Consider the following 14,159-nt stretch of genomic DNA (forward strand, 5'->3'; position numbering starts at 1 on the left):
TTTTCTTTTCTTTCTTTTTTTTTTTTTTTTTTTTTTTCTTTTTTTTTTTTTTTTTTGGCCAGTTTATTTCTCTTTCTGTATGTCTTTTTTGAAATATATACTTTCTTCTATTGGCTATTTTTAGTTTCTTTTGGATTTGTTATCAAAATGCCAAGGGTTTGGTCTAGATTTCTCACTGCACAAGAAACCAATCACTGAGGCAACAAGTATTGCCAGGGAAGAAGGCTTTATTCAGGAGATCAGCCTCAACTCTGTCTCCTCATCTTCATTGACTTAAAATTAAGAGTTTTTATAAGAGGGGAGGAATGTAACTACCTATAGGAAAACAGGAATTAGGGAGGGGTAAGGAAGAGGAGTTGAACAAAAGGCAGCAAGTGGTCAGTTAGGCAATCTTGAAGGGTGGGGGTCTGGTGACTTACCAGATGCAGTGATCTGGTAAGTTTAAGTTTCCTGATACTAACAGGGAGCCTTGATGTGTTTCGATTTCCTGAGAAAGGAACTCAGATAAAACAAGTGTAAGTTTCTTAAGTTTTAAGATTTGTAGGGTACATTTCTATGTTTATTTAAAGACGGAAAACATAACCAGTCCTATGGGACAAACGGGCTGGTTTCAGATTGATGGGAAGTATTTGTTGTTTGTATATTCTGGATACTAATTCCTTGTTGGTTTTATGTGTCACAAATAACTTCTTTGAGTTTCTGGCTTGTCTTTTCTCTCTATGTCATCTTTTGAAAAGAGAGGAGCATTTTTTTCATTCTAAAGTAGCTAAATGTATCAATCTTTATGTTTTGGACTATGAATCTAGTTTAATAAGTCCTACCTCATCTTGAGATTACAAAGATAATCTATATTATTGACTAAATATTTTTCTGTTTAGCTGCTATAGACTGAATGCCTGTGTCCCTCCCAAAATTCATATGTTAAAACTTAATCCTCAATGTGATGGTACTTGGAGGTGGGGCCTTTGGGAGGTAATTAGGTCATGAGATCAGAGTACTAATGAATAGGATTTGTGCCCTTATGAAAGAGACCCCAAAACGCTCCCTTGTCTCTTCCACCATGTAAGGACACAGTGAGAATTTAGAAGTCTGCAACCCAGAAGACAATCTTCATCTGAACCTGACAGTGCTGGCAACCTAAGCTCAGACTTCCCAGCCTCTAAGAACTATGAGAAATAAATGGTTGTTGTTTAAGCCACCCAGTCTACAGTATTTTTGTTATAGAAGCCTGAAGAACTAAGATATTTGCCTTTCACATATAAATCTTTATAGATCTGGAATTAATTTTTGTGTTTAGAGCAAAATATAAATTTGTTTCCCCCTTTTTCCAGAAGGTTAACTAATTATCTCAGTGACATCTAATGAACAGCCTCTCATTTTCCCCACTGTTTTGCACTGTCAGTTCTGTCACATGTTATGTAACCATCCATTCCTTCACCAATACTCATTGAGCATGTACTTTATGTTAAGTGCCCTTCTGAATACTGGGAATAAAGCAGTGCCAAAGCAGACAAAAATCCCAGTGGATCTTATATTCTTTTGGAGGAAGGCAAATGATGAGCAAATAATTAAAAGTTTATAATATTAGATGCTGATAGGTATTATGAATTATACAAACCAAGAAGGGGAATAGGGAGTGAGGAGAAAATGTTATCATTTAAAGTAGGGAGGTTAGGGAAGTCCTCACAGAGAAAGTCGTATTTCAGCAAACACCTACAAGAGGTAAGTGAGCCAGCTTTGAGAAAATCTGAGAGAAATGTGTTCTAGGCAATGGGAAGAGCCTGCACAAAGGCCTTGAGGCAGAAGAATGCCTAGTAAGTGTAGGGAGCAGTAGGGATGCCAGGGTGTCTGGACCAGAGTGAAGGTGAAATGCAGGACATGAGGTCATTGGGTCACAGAAGTGAGTGGGTCCAAGCTGGGAAGGCCCATGTGGACCATTCTAAGGACTGTGATTCTACTTTGAGTGAGATGGATGGCACTGAAAGGTCAAAGGACTGATCGGCTCTGACTATAGGCTTTAAATCATCTTTTAATTTCTCTGGCTTTTCTGTTGAAAATGCAACCAAGGAAGCAAGAATAGAAGAAGCAACACCTGTCAGAAGGCCATTGAACCATCAAAATAAACTAAGCAAGTGATGATGGCAGTTGTGGGAAATAGTCAAGTTCAGAATGCATTTGAAGACAGAATCAACACTATTAGGTATGGTGTGATAGGAACAATAGAGACAAGGATGATGCCCAGGTTTTTGGCTTGAGCAACTGGAAGGGTGCTGAGATGGGAAAGACTTGTCAGAGGGTAGGGGCAGGACCGACCAGGGAAGAAGATTTGGATCTGATTTTAGATATGCTCATTTTGAGATGTCTATTAGACACGCAAAGCAAAACGTAGACCAGTTACTCAACTCATTTAAGCTACTATTAGTGGCTACACTTTTCTCTTACCTTCCAGATTTCTGGGCAACACTCACATTCTTGGGGTGCAGCCTGAGACTCTCCATTTCAAGCAAGATATTCTTTTTTAAAAATATTTATTTATTTATTGCATTTTAGGTTTTGGGGTACATGTGAAGAACATGCAAGATTGTTGCATAGGTACACACATGGCAGTGTGGTTTCCTACCTTCCTCCCCATCACCTCTATCTGACATTTCTCCCCATGTTATCCCTCTCCAACTCCCCACCCACCACTTTCCCTCCCCTATTTCCCCCTGACAGACCCGTGTATGATGCTCCCCTCCCTGTGTCCATGTGTTCTCATTGTTCAACATCCATCTGTGAGTGAGAACATGCGGTGTTTGATTTTCTGTTCTTGTGTCAGTTTGCTGAGAATGATGGTTTCCAGGTTCATCCATGTCCCTACAAAGTACACGAACTCATCACTTTTTATGGCTGCATAGTATTCCATGGTGTATATGTGCCACACTTTCCCTGTCCAGTCTATCATCAATAGGCATTTGGGTTGGTTCCAAGTCTTTGCTATTGTAAACAGTGCCACAATGAACATTCGTGTGCATGTGTCCTTATAGTAGAACGATTTATAATCCTTTGGATATATATCCAGTAATGGGATTGCTGGGTCAAATGGAACTTCTATTTCTAGGTCCTTTAGGAATCGCCACACTGTCTTCCACAATGGTTGAACTAGTTTACATTCCCACCAACAGTGTAAAAGTGTTCCTATTTCTCCACATCCTCTCCAGCATCTGTTGTCTCTAAATTTTTTCTTTTTTTTTTTGAGACGGAGTTTCGCTCTTGTTGCCCAGGCTGGAGTGCAATGGCGCGATCTCGGCTCACCGCAACCTCCGCCTCCTGGGTTCAGGCAATTCTCCTGCCTCAGCCTCCCGAGTAGCTGGGATTACAGGCACGCGCCACCATGCCCAGCTGATTTTTTGTATTTTTAGTAGAGACGGGGTTTCACTATGTTGACCAGGATGGTCTCGATCTCTTGACCTCATGATCCACCCGCCTCGGCCTCTCAAAGTGCTGGGATTACAGGCGTGAGCCACCGCGCCCGGCCTGTCTCTAGATTTTTTTAATGATTGCCATTCTAACTGGCGTGAGATGGTATCTCAATGTAGTTTTGATTTGCATTTCTCTAATGACCACTGATGATTAGCATTTTTTCATAAGTTTGTTGGCCTCATACATGTCTTCTTTTGTAAAGTGTAAAAATATGGAATGCTTCATGAATTTGCATGTCATCCTTGCACAGGGGCCATGCTAATCTTCTCTGTATTGTTCCAATTTTAGTATATGTGCTGCCGAAGCAAGCACAACAAGCAAGATATTCTTACACATAACAAAGCTTGAAAAACATTGCTTTAGGCTTTCTTTTCTCTCCATTACCTCCAAATGTGTATTTAATACTTTCATAATCAGAAAAAGTGTTACAAAATCAAATATCCAGTAAAAATTCCCTATTTTCACAGCATACCATACAACTACTTTATACAGAATTCTCAACATTTTGCAGTAAAATCATTGTTAACAATTTTTTTTTTTTTTTTTTGAAATGGAGTCTTGCTCTGTTGCCCAGGTTTGAATGCAGTGGTGAGATCTCAGCTCACTGCAACCTCCAACTCTCAGGTTCAAGGGATTCTCCTGCCTCACTCTCCTGAGTAGCTAGGATTAGAAGTGTGAGCCGCCACACCCAGATAATTTTTGTATTTTTAGTAGAGACAGGGTTTCACTATGTTGGCCAGAATGGTCTCGATCTCCTGCCCTCATGATCCACCTGCCTCAGCCTCCCAAAGTGCTGGAACTACAGGCATGAGCCACCACACCTGGCCCACTGTTCACAATTTTTTTGAGCCACAGTTTTTGGCCAGGCGCAGTGGCTCATGCCTGTAATCCCAACACTTTGGGAGGCTGAGGCAGGTGGATCGCTTTAGGTCAGGAGTTTGAGACCAGCCTAGCCAACATGGAGAACCCCTTTCTCTACTGAAAGTACAAAAATTAGCCGGGTGTGGTGGCGGATGCCTGTAATTACAGAATTTTTAAATGTGCAATTATTATTGAATGTAGTCACCCTTTTGTTCTAACAAATAGTAGGTCTTATTCTTTTAATTCTTTTTTTACCCATTTACCATCCCCACCTTCCCTTCAGCCCCCTACTACCCTTCCTAGCCTCTAGTAACCATTCTACTACTCTTTATGTCCATGAGTTCAATTGTTTTGAATTTAGGTTCCACAAATAAGTGAGGACATGCCATGTTTGCCTTTCTGTGCCTGGCTTCTTTCACTTAACGTAATGATCTCCATTTCCATCCATGTTGTTGCAAATGACTGGATCTGATTCCTTTTTAAGGTTGAATAGTATAATCGTACTTCATTGCATATACATATCAAATTTTCCTTAGCCATTTATCTGCTGTTGGACATTTAGGTTGCTTCCAGATCTTAGCTATCGTAAACAGTGCTGTAGCAAACATAGGCGTCCAGATATCTCTTCGATATACTGATTTCCTTTTTTTCTCTTTTTCTTTTCTTTTTTTCTTTTTTTCTTTTTTTTTTTTTTTTTTTTTCTTTTTGAAGCAGAGTCTCCTTCTGTCACCCAGGCTGGAGTGCAGTGGCACAATCTCAGCTCACTGCAAACTCTGCCTTCTGGGTTCAAGCAATTCTCCCACCTCAGCCTCCTGAGTAGCTAGGATTATAGGTGCGTGCCACCATGCCTGGCTAATTTTTTTTGTATTTTTAGTAGAGACAAGATTTCACCATGTTGGTCAGGCTGGTCTTGAACTCCTGACCTTGTGATCCACCCGCCTCAGCTTCCCAAAGTGCTGGGATTACAGGCCTGAGCTACCGCACCCAGCGTTTTTTTTTTTTTTTTTTTTTTTTTTTTGAGACAGGGTCATACTTGGTCACACAGCAGGCTGAAGTGCAATGCTATAATCTTGGTTCACTGCAACCTCCGCCTCCTAGGTTCAAGTGATCCTCCTACTTCAGCCTCCCCAGTAGCTAGGACTAAAGGTGTGCACCACTACACCTGGCTAATTTTTGTGTGTGTTTTGTAGAAATCAGGTTTTGCCATGTTGCTCAGGCTATTCTTGAACTTCTGGGCTCAAGTGATCTGTCCTCCTCGGCCTCCCATAGTGCTAGGACTACAGGTGTGAGCCACCATGCCCAGCTCTCATTTTCTCTTTTGGGGGGTATATACCCAGCAGTGGATTGCTGCATCATATGGCAACTCAATTTTTAGTTTTTTGGGGAACCTCTAAACTGTTATCCATAGTGGTTGTACTAATTTACATTCCCATCAGCAGTGTACGAGGATTCCCTTTTCTCCACATCCTCACCAGCATTTATTATTGCCTGTCTTTTGGATATAAGCCATTTTAACTGGAGTGAGGTCATATCTCATTGTAGTTTTGATTTGCATTTCTCTGATGATCAGTGATCATCCACACTTTTTCATATGCCTATTTGCCATTTTTATGCCCTTTTCTGTTGTTGCTGAGACAGGATCTCTCACTCTGTCACCAGTCTGGAGTGCATTGGTGAAATTATGATTCACTGCAGCCTCAACCTCCCCAGGCTCAAGTGATCCTCCCATCTCAGCCTCGTAAGTAGCCGGGATTACAGGTGTGCACCATCACTCCCAGCTATTTTTTTTTTTTTTTTCCAGAAATGGGGTTTGACCATATTGCTCAGTCTGGTCTTGAACTTCTGGGCTCAATCCCACCTACCTTGGTCTCCCAAAGTGCTGGGATTACAAGGGTGAGCCACTGTGCCTGGCTTTGTATGTCCTCTTTTGGGAAATGTCTATTTAAATCTTTTGCCCATTTTTTACTCAGATTATTAGATTTTTTTTACTATAGAGTTATTTGAGCTCCTTATATATTCTGGTTATTAATTCTTTGTCAGATGAGTAGTGTGCAAATATTTTGCTCATTCTGTGGGTTGTCTCTTTATCGATTGTATCCTTTGCTTTGCAGAAGCTTTTTAATTTGATGTGATACTATTTGTCCAGTTTTATTTTGGTTGCCTGTGCTCAAGAAATTTTTGGCCAGATTCGTGTCCTGGAGATTTTCCTCAATGTTTTCTTACAGTAGTTTCATAGTTTGAGGTCTTAATATTTAAGTCTTTATTACATTATTATTTGATTTTTTATAAAGTGAGAGGAAGGGGTCTAGTTTCATTCTTCTGCATATGGATATCCAGTTTTCCCAGCACCATTTCATTGAAGAGACTGTCTTTTCCCCAGTATAAGTTCTTGGCACCTTTGTCAAAAATGAGTTCCCTGTTGGTGTGTGGATTTGTTTCTGGGTTCTCTATTCTATTCCATTGGACTATGTGTCTGTTTTTATGTCAGTACCATGCTGTTTTGGTATTATAGCTCTGTAGCATAATTTGAAGTCAGGTAATGTGATTCCTCCAGTTTTAATCTTTTTGCTTAGGATAGTTTTGGCTATTCTGGGCATTCTGTATTTTTGTATAAATTTCAAGATTTTTTTTTTCCTATTTCTCTGAAGAATATTATTGGTATTTTGATAGGGATTGCACTAAATCTCTAGATTGCCTTGGGTAGTATGGACAGTTTAACAATATTGATTCTTCCAATCCATAAAGATAAAATATTTTTCCATTTTTTGTGTCCTCTTCAATTTCTTTCATTAGTGTTTTATAGTTTTCCTCATGGAGATCTTCCACATTTTTGGTTAATTCCTAGGTATTTACTTTTATGTGTGGCTATTTTAAATGAAATTACTATTTTAAATTTAAAATTTTTCACATTGTACACTGCTGACATATAGAAATGCCACTGATTTTTGTATGTTGACTTTGTATACTGCAACTTTACTGAATTTGTTGATTGTAATAGTTTTCCTGTGGAGCCTTTAGGTTTTTACAAATATAAGATCATCTCATCTGCAAACTAGGCTAATTTAACTTCTTCCTTTCCAATTTGGATGGCCTTTATATCTTATCTTGTCTGATTGCTCTAGCTGGAACACCCAGTACTTTGTGGAATAACAGTGCTGACAGTAGACACCCTCGTGTTCCAGATCTTATAGGAAAGGCTTTCACTTTTCCCCCATTCAGTATGACACTAGCTGTGGGTCTGTCATATCTGTTTCTTTTATACACAGTGTTTTAAGACTTTTTATCATGAAGGGATGTTAGATTTTATAAAATACCTTTTCAGCATCAATAATCCTATGGTTTTAATCATTTTCTGGTTTTTTTTTTTTTTTCATTCTTTCTGTTGATATGATGTATTACATTGATTGATTTGCATCCTTGCATTCCAGGGATAAATCCCACTTTGTCATGATGAATGATTTTTTTTTTAGATGGAATCTCACTCTGTCACCCAGACTGGAGTGTAGTGGCACCATCTCAGCTCACTGCAACCTCTGCCTCCTGAGTTGAAGCAATTCTCCTGCCTCAGCCTCTTGAGTAGCTGGGATTAAAGGCATGTGCCAACACATGTGGCTAATTTTGTATTTTTAGTAGAAACGAGGTTTCACCATTGATCAGGCTCGTCTCAAACTCCTGACTTCAGGTGATCTGCCTGCCACAGCCTCCCAAAGCGCTGGGATTACAGGCACGAGCCAGTGCACCTGGACCTGATGAATGATCTTTTTGTGTGTTTATTTATTTGTTTATTTTTATTTTCGAGATGGAGTCTCGCTCTGTCACCTAGGCTGGAGTGCAGTGGCACAATCTTGGCTCACCACAACTTCCACCTCCTGGGTCCAAATGATTCTCCTGCCTCAGCCTCCCGAGTAGTTGGGATTACAGGTGCATGCCACCACGCCCAGCTAATTTTTGTATTCTTAGTAGAGAGTTTCACCATGTTGGTCAGGCTGTTCTCAAACTCCTGACCTCATGGTCCACCGACCTTGGCCTCCCAAAGTGCTGGGGTTACAGGTGTGAGCCACTTCAGCTGGCTGAATGATGTTTTTAATGTATTGTTGAATTTGGTTTGCTAATATTTTGTTGAGGATTCTGGCATCAGTATTCAACAGAGAAACTGGCCTGTAGTTTTCTTTTGTTGATGTGTCTTTGTTTGGTCTTGGTATAAGGGTGATACTGGTCTCCAAGAATGACTTTGGAAATATTCTCTCCTCCTCTACTTTTTTTTTTTTTTTTTTTTTTTTTTTTTTTTTTTTTTGAGACGGAGTTTCGCTCTTGTTACCCAGGCTGGAGTGCAATGGCGCGATCTCGGCTCACCGCAACCTCCGCCTCCTGGGTTCAGGCAATTCTCCTGCCTCAGCCTCCTGAGTAGCTGGGATTACAGGCACACGCCACCATGCCCAGCTAATTTTTTGTATTTTTAGTAGAGACAGGGTTTCACCATGTTGACTAGGATGGTCTCGATCTCTTGACCTCGTGATCCACCCGCCTCTGCCTCCCAAAGTGCTGGGATTACAGGCTTGAGCCACCGCGCCCGGCCCCTCCTCTACTTTTTAATAGTTTGAGTGAGATTGGAATTAGTTCTTCTTTAAATGTTTGGTAGAATTCAACAGTGAAGCCATCGAGTCCTTGGCTTTTCTTTAGTGGGAGACATTTTATTATGGCTTCAACCTTGTTACTTGTTATTAGTCTATTCAGCTTTTGGATTTCTTCCTGATTCAATCTCAGTAGGATGTATGTGTCTAGGAATTGCCAATTTCTCCTAGATTTTCCAATTTATTGGCATATAGTTGCTTATAGTAGCCCCTAATAATTCTTTGAATTTCTGCAGTGTCAGTTGTAATGTCTTTTTCATTTCTGATTTTATTTATTTGTATCTTTTTTTTCTCAGTCTTGCTAAAGGCTTGTCAATCTTGTTTAATTTTTGAAGAAAAAACAACTTTTGTTTCATTCATCTTTTGTATTTTTTTATTTCAATTTTATTTATTTATGCTCTGATTTTTATTATTCTTTTCTTCTAACTTTGGGTTTGGTTTGCTCTTGCTTTTCTAGCTCTTTAAGGTTTATTGTTAGATTGCTTATTTGAAGTTTTTCCTCTTTTTTGATGTAGGCACTTATAGCTATAAATTTGCCTCTTAGTACTGCTTTGCTATATCCCAGAGGCTTTGGTATGTTGTCTTTCCTTATTCGTTTCAAGAAATTGTTCAATTTCCTTCTTAATTTCTTCATTGACTCAATAGTCATTCAGGAGCATATTGTTTAATTTTCATGTATTTGTATAGTTTCCAAAATTCTTCTTGGTATTAATTTCTAGCTGTATATGATGCTTGATATTTTTCAACTTTTTAATGTTTTAAGACTTGTGACCTAACATATGATCTATCCTTGAGAATGATATATGTGCTAAAAAAAAAAAAAAAGAATCTTTATTCTGCAACCATTGGATAAAATGTTCTATAAGTATGTATCAGGTCTGTTTGATCTACAGTGTAGATTAAGTCTCATGTTTCTTTTTTTGATTTTCTGTCTGGAAGATATGTCCAATGCTGAAAATGTGGTGCTGAAGTCTCCAGCTATTATTGTATTGGGGTCACTCTCTCTCTTTAGCTCTGATCATATTTGCTTTATATATCTGGGTGCTCCAGTGTTGTGTGTATATATATTTATATTTGTTATATCATCTTGCTGAATTGAACCCTGTATTAGTCTATTCTTGCACTACTATAAAGAAATACCTGAGACTGGGTAACACATAGAGAAAAGAAGTTTAATTGGCTCACAGTTCTGCAGGGTGTACAGAAAGCATGGCTGAAGAGACCTCAGAACACTTCAAATTACGGCAGAAGGTGAAGGGGAGGTAGGCATATCTTACATGGCTGGAGCAGGAGGAAGGTGGGAGGAAGTGCCACACACTTTTAAACAATCAGATCTCACAATAACTCACTCACTGTCATGAGAACAGCACCCAGGAGGATGGTGTTAAAACATGAGAAACCACCCCCATGATCCAATCATCTTCCACCAGGCCCCACCTCCAACATTTAGGATTATAACTGAACATGAGATTTTGGTGGGGGATGCAGATTCAAACAATATTATTCCACCCCTGGCCCCTCCCAAAACTTATGTCTTTCTGATACTGCAAAATATAGTCATGCCTTCCCAATAGACTCTCAGTCTTAACTCATTCCGGCATTAATTCCAAAGTGCAAAGTTTCACCTGAGACAAGGCAAGTTCCTCCCACCTGTGAGCCTATAAAATAAAAAGTAGTTACTTTCAACATACAGTGGGGGTACAGGAATTGGGTAAATACTCCCATTTGAAAAGTGAGAAATTGGCCAAAAGAAAGGGGCTACAGGACCCATGCAAGTCTGAAACTCAGCAGGGTAGTCATTAAATCTTAAAGCTCCAAAATAGTCTCCTTTGACTCCATGTCTCACATCCAGGGAACACTGGTGCCAGACATGGGCTCCTAAGGCCTTGGGCAGCCCCTGGAACTTTGCAGGGTACAGCCACTGTGGCTGCTTTCATGAGCTGGCATCGAGTGCCTTGGCTTTTCCAAATGTACAGTGCAAGCTGTCATTGGCAGATCTACCATCCTGGGGTCTGGGGGGCAGTGGCTCTCTTCTCACAGCTCCACTAGTACCCCAGAAGGGAATCTGTGTGGGAGCTCCAACCCCAAATTTCCCCTCCACTCTGCCCTAGTAGACATTCTTCATGAGGGCTCTGCCCCAGCAGCTGGCTTCTGCCTGGACAACCAGGCTTTCCAACATATACTCTGAAAACTAGGTGGTGGCTCCCAAACTTCAATTCTTGCCCTGTGTACATTGACAGGCTTAATTTAACACCACGTGGGAGCCACCAAGGTTTACAACTTGCACCCTTTGGAGCAGCAGCCTGAGCTGTACCTGGGGCCTTTTGAGCTGAAACTGGAGCTGGAGCAGCTGGAACTTGGAGAGAGGTTTTCTGAGGCTGTGCAAGGCAGCAGGATCCTGAGCCTGGCCCAGGAAACCATTCTTCCCTCATAGGCCTTTGGGCCTGTGATGGGAGAGGCTGCCCACAAGATATCTGAAATGCCTTCAAGGTGTTTTCTCCATTCTTAGCTATCAACATTTGGTCCTTGTTACTTGCAATTTTCTGCAGCTAGCTTGAATTCCTCTCTAGAAAACAGGGTTTTCTTTCACTCTGCTTCCCTTTTAAATATAAGTTCCAGTTTCTGGTCATGTCTTTGCTCACAAATATGAGCCTAGGCTACCAAAAGCAGCCAGGTCACGTCTTGAATGCTTTGCTCCTTAGCAATTTCTTCTGCCAGACACCCTAAATCATCACTCTCAAGTTCAAAGTTCCACAGATTCCTAGGGCAGGGGCACAATATCTCCAACCTCTTTGCCAACACATAACAAAAGTGACCTTCACTCTAGGTTCCAATAAGTTCCTCATCTCCATCTGAGACCTCCTCAGCCTGGACTTCATTGTCCATATCCCTTTCTCTCATCTTCTGAGAACCTCCACACTCTTCCAACCTCTGTCTGTTACCCAGTTCCACTGCTGCTTCCATATTTTCATATAAAGCAATGCCTCACTCCTCTGTACCAATTTTCTATATTATTCTGTTCTTGCACTGCTATAAATAAATACCAAGACTAATTTATGAAGAAAAGAGATTGAATTGGGTCATAGTTTCACAGGCTGTACAGGAAGTATAGCAGCATCTGATTCTGGGAAGGCCTGAGGAGGCTTTTAGTCATGGAAGAATGCAAAGTGGGAGCAAACATCTACATAGCAGGAGTAGGACCAAGGCAGGTGGGTGGTGTGGGGAGGTGCTACATACTTTTAAGCAACCAGATTACAGAAGAACTCACTATCATGAGAACAGCACTAAGAGGATGGTGCTGAATTATTCACGAAGAATCCACCCCATGATCCAATCACCCCCCACCAGGCCCCACCTCCAACATTGAGGATTACAATAGAACATGAAATTTGGGTGGGGACACAGAAATGGAAACCATATTAACCTCTTTATCATTGTATAATGACTTTGTCTTTTCTTGTAGTTTTTGTATCAAAATCTATACTCCTGTTCTTTTTTCTGGTTTCCACTGGCATGGAATATCTTTCCAAATCTTAGCTTTCAGTCTCTGTGTGTCTTTACAGGTAAAGTGTGTTTCTAGTAAGCAACAGACCAATAGGCCTTGTTTTTTTCATTCGTTCAGCCAGTCTATGTCTTTTGATTGGAGAGTTAGTCCATTTCCATTCAGTGTTATTATTGATAAGTAAAGACTTATTCCTGCCATGTTATTTATTTTCTGGTTGTTTTGTGCTCTTCTTCTTTTCCTCCTGTCTTCCTTTTAGGAAGGTAATTTTCTCTGATGATATGATTTAGGTTTTGGCTTTCTATTTTTTATGTATCCAGTGTGTGTTTTTTGGTTTGAGGTTACCATGAGTATTACAAATCCTATTTTATAATCCATTATTTTAAGATAACACTGTTTGCATTAACAAATAAACAAAAACAAAATAACTCTACACCTTAACTTCATCCACCCAATTTTTAAGTTTTTGTTGTTTCTAATTTTGTCTTATTGCACTGTCTTGAAAAGTTGTTGTAGCTATTATTTTTGGTTTATTATTCTTTCTATTTACACACCACAGTTACAATGTTATCATACTTAGTGTTTTTCTGCATACCCTTACCAGTGAGTTTTGTACCTTCAGATTATTTCTTGTTGCTCATTAATGTCCTTTCCTGACTGAAGTACTCCCTTAAGCATTTCATATGGGCCCAGTCTAGTGTTAATGAAATCCTTCAGCTTTTGTTTGTCTGGGAAAGTCTTTATGTATTCTTCATGTTTGAAGGATATTTTTGTTGAATATACTATTCTAGGGTAAAAGGTTTTTTCCCTTCAGCATTTTAACATATGTCATGTCACTCTCTCCTGATCTGTAAGCTTTCCACTGAAAAATATGCTGCCAGATGTATTGGAGCTCCATTGTATGCTATTTGTTTCTATTCCCTTGTTGCTTTTGGTATCCTTTCTTTACCCTTGACCTTTGGGAATTTGACTATTAAATGCCTTGAGGTAGTCTTCTTTGGGTTAAATTGGTATGGTATTCTATAACCTTCTTGTGCTTGGATATATATATATCTTTCTCTAGGTTTAGGAAGTTCTGTGTTGCTACCCCTTTCAATAAACTTTCTATTCCTATCTCTCTATATATATAGATTTGCCCTGTAGAGGCTATTTTCTAGATCCTGTGGGCACGCATTATTGTTTTTTATTTTTTATCTCCTCTGAATGTGTATTTTCCCCTTTCTTTACTTGACTATGTATTTTCTTTCTCTTTTTTTGTGTTGGCGTCTAGCTCTGTCACCAGGCTGGAGTGCAGCAGCGTGATCTTGGCTCACTACAACCTGTACCTCCTGGGTTCAAGCGATTCTCCTGCCTAAGCCTCCTGAGTAGCTGGGACTACAGGCCCAGCTATTTTTTTTTTCTTTTTAGTAGAGATGGGGTTTCACTATGTTGGCCAGGATGGTCTCGATGTCTTGACCTAGTGATCCACCCGCCTCAGCCTCCCAAAGAGCTGGGACTAAAGGCATGAGCCAGTGCACCCAGCCTTGAATTTCTTCAACACAGCTACTTTGAATTATCTGTCTGAAAGGTCACATATCTGTGTTTATCCAAGATTGGTCTCTCATGCCTTATTTATTTCATTTGGTGAGAGCATGTTTTCCTGGATGATTTGATGCCAGTAGTTATTCTTCAGTATCTGGGTATTGAAGAGTTCGGTATTTATT

General features: G+C 40.0%; 1 non-coding gene across 1 annotated transcript; it reads right to left on the reverse strand.

Moving 5' to 3' along the window:
• Positions 1-3,667: 3,667 nt before the first annotated feature.
• Positions 3,668-3,774, reverse strand: LOC116545277. The gene has a single exon (XR_004266257.1). It is a non-coding gene; the product is annotated as a U6 spliceosomal RNA (small nuclear RNA).
• Between the last annotated feature and the right edge of the window lie 10,385 nt (positions 3,775-14,159).

Source organism: Sapajus apella, unplaced genomic scaffold (genome assembly GCF_009761245.1).
Source record: "Sapajus apella isolate SASKATOON/1434 unplaced genomic scaffold, GSC_monkey_1.0 scaffold252, whole genome shotgun sequence".
Taxonomy (NCBI): domain Eukaryota; kingdom Metazoa; phylum Chordata; class Mammalia; order Primates; family Cebidae; genus Sapajus; species Sapajus apella.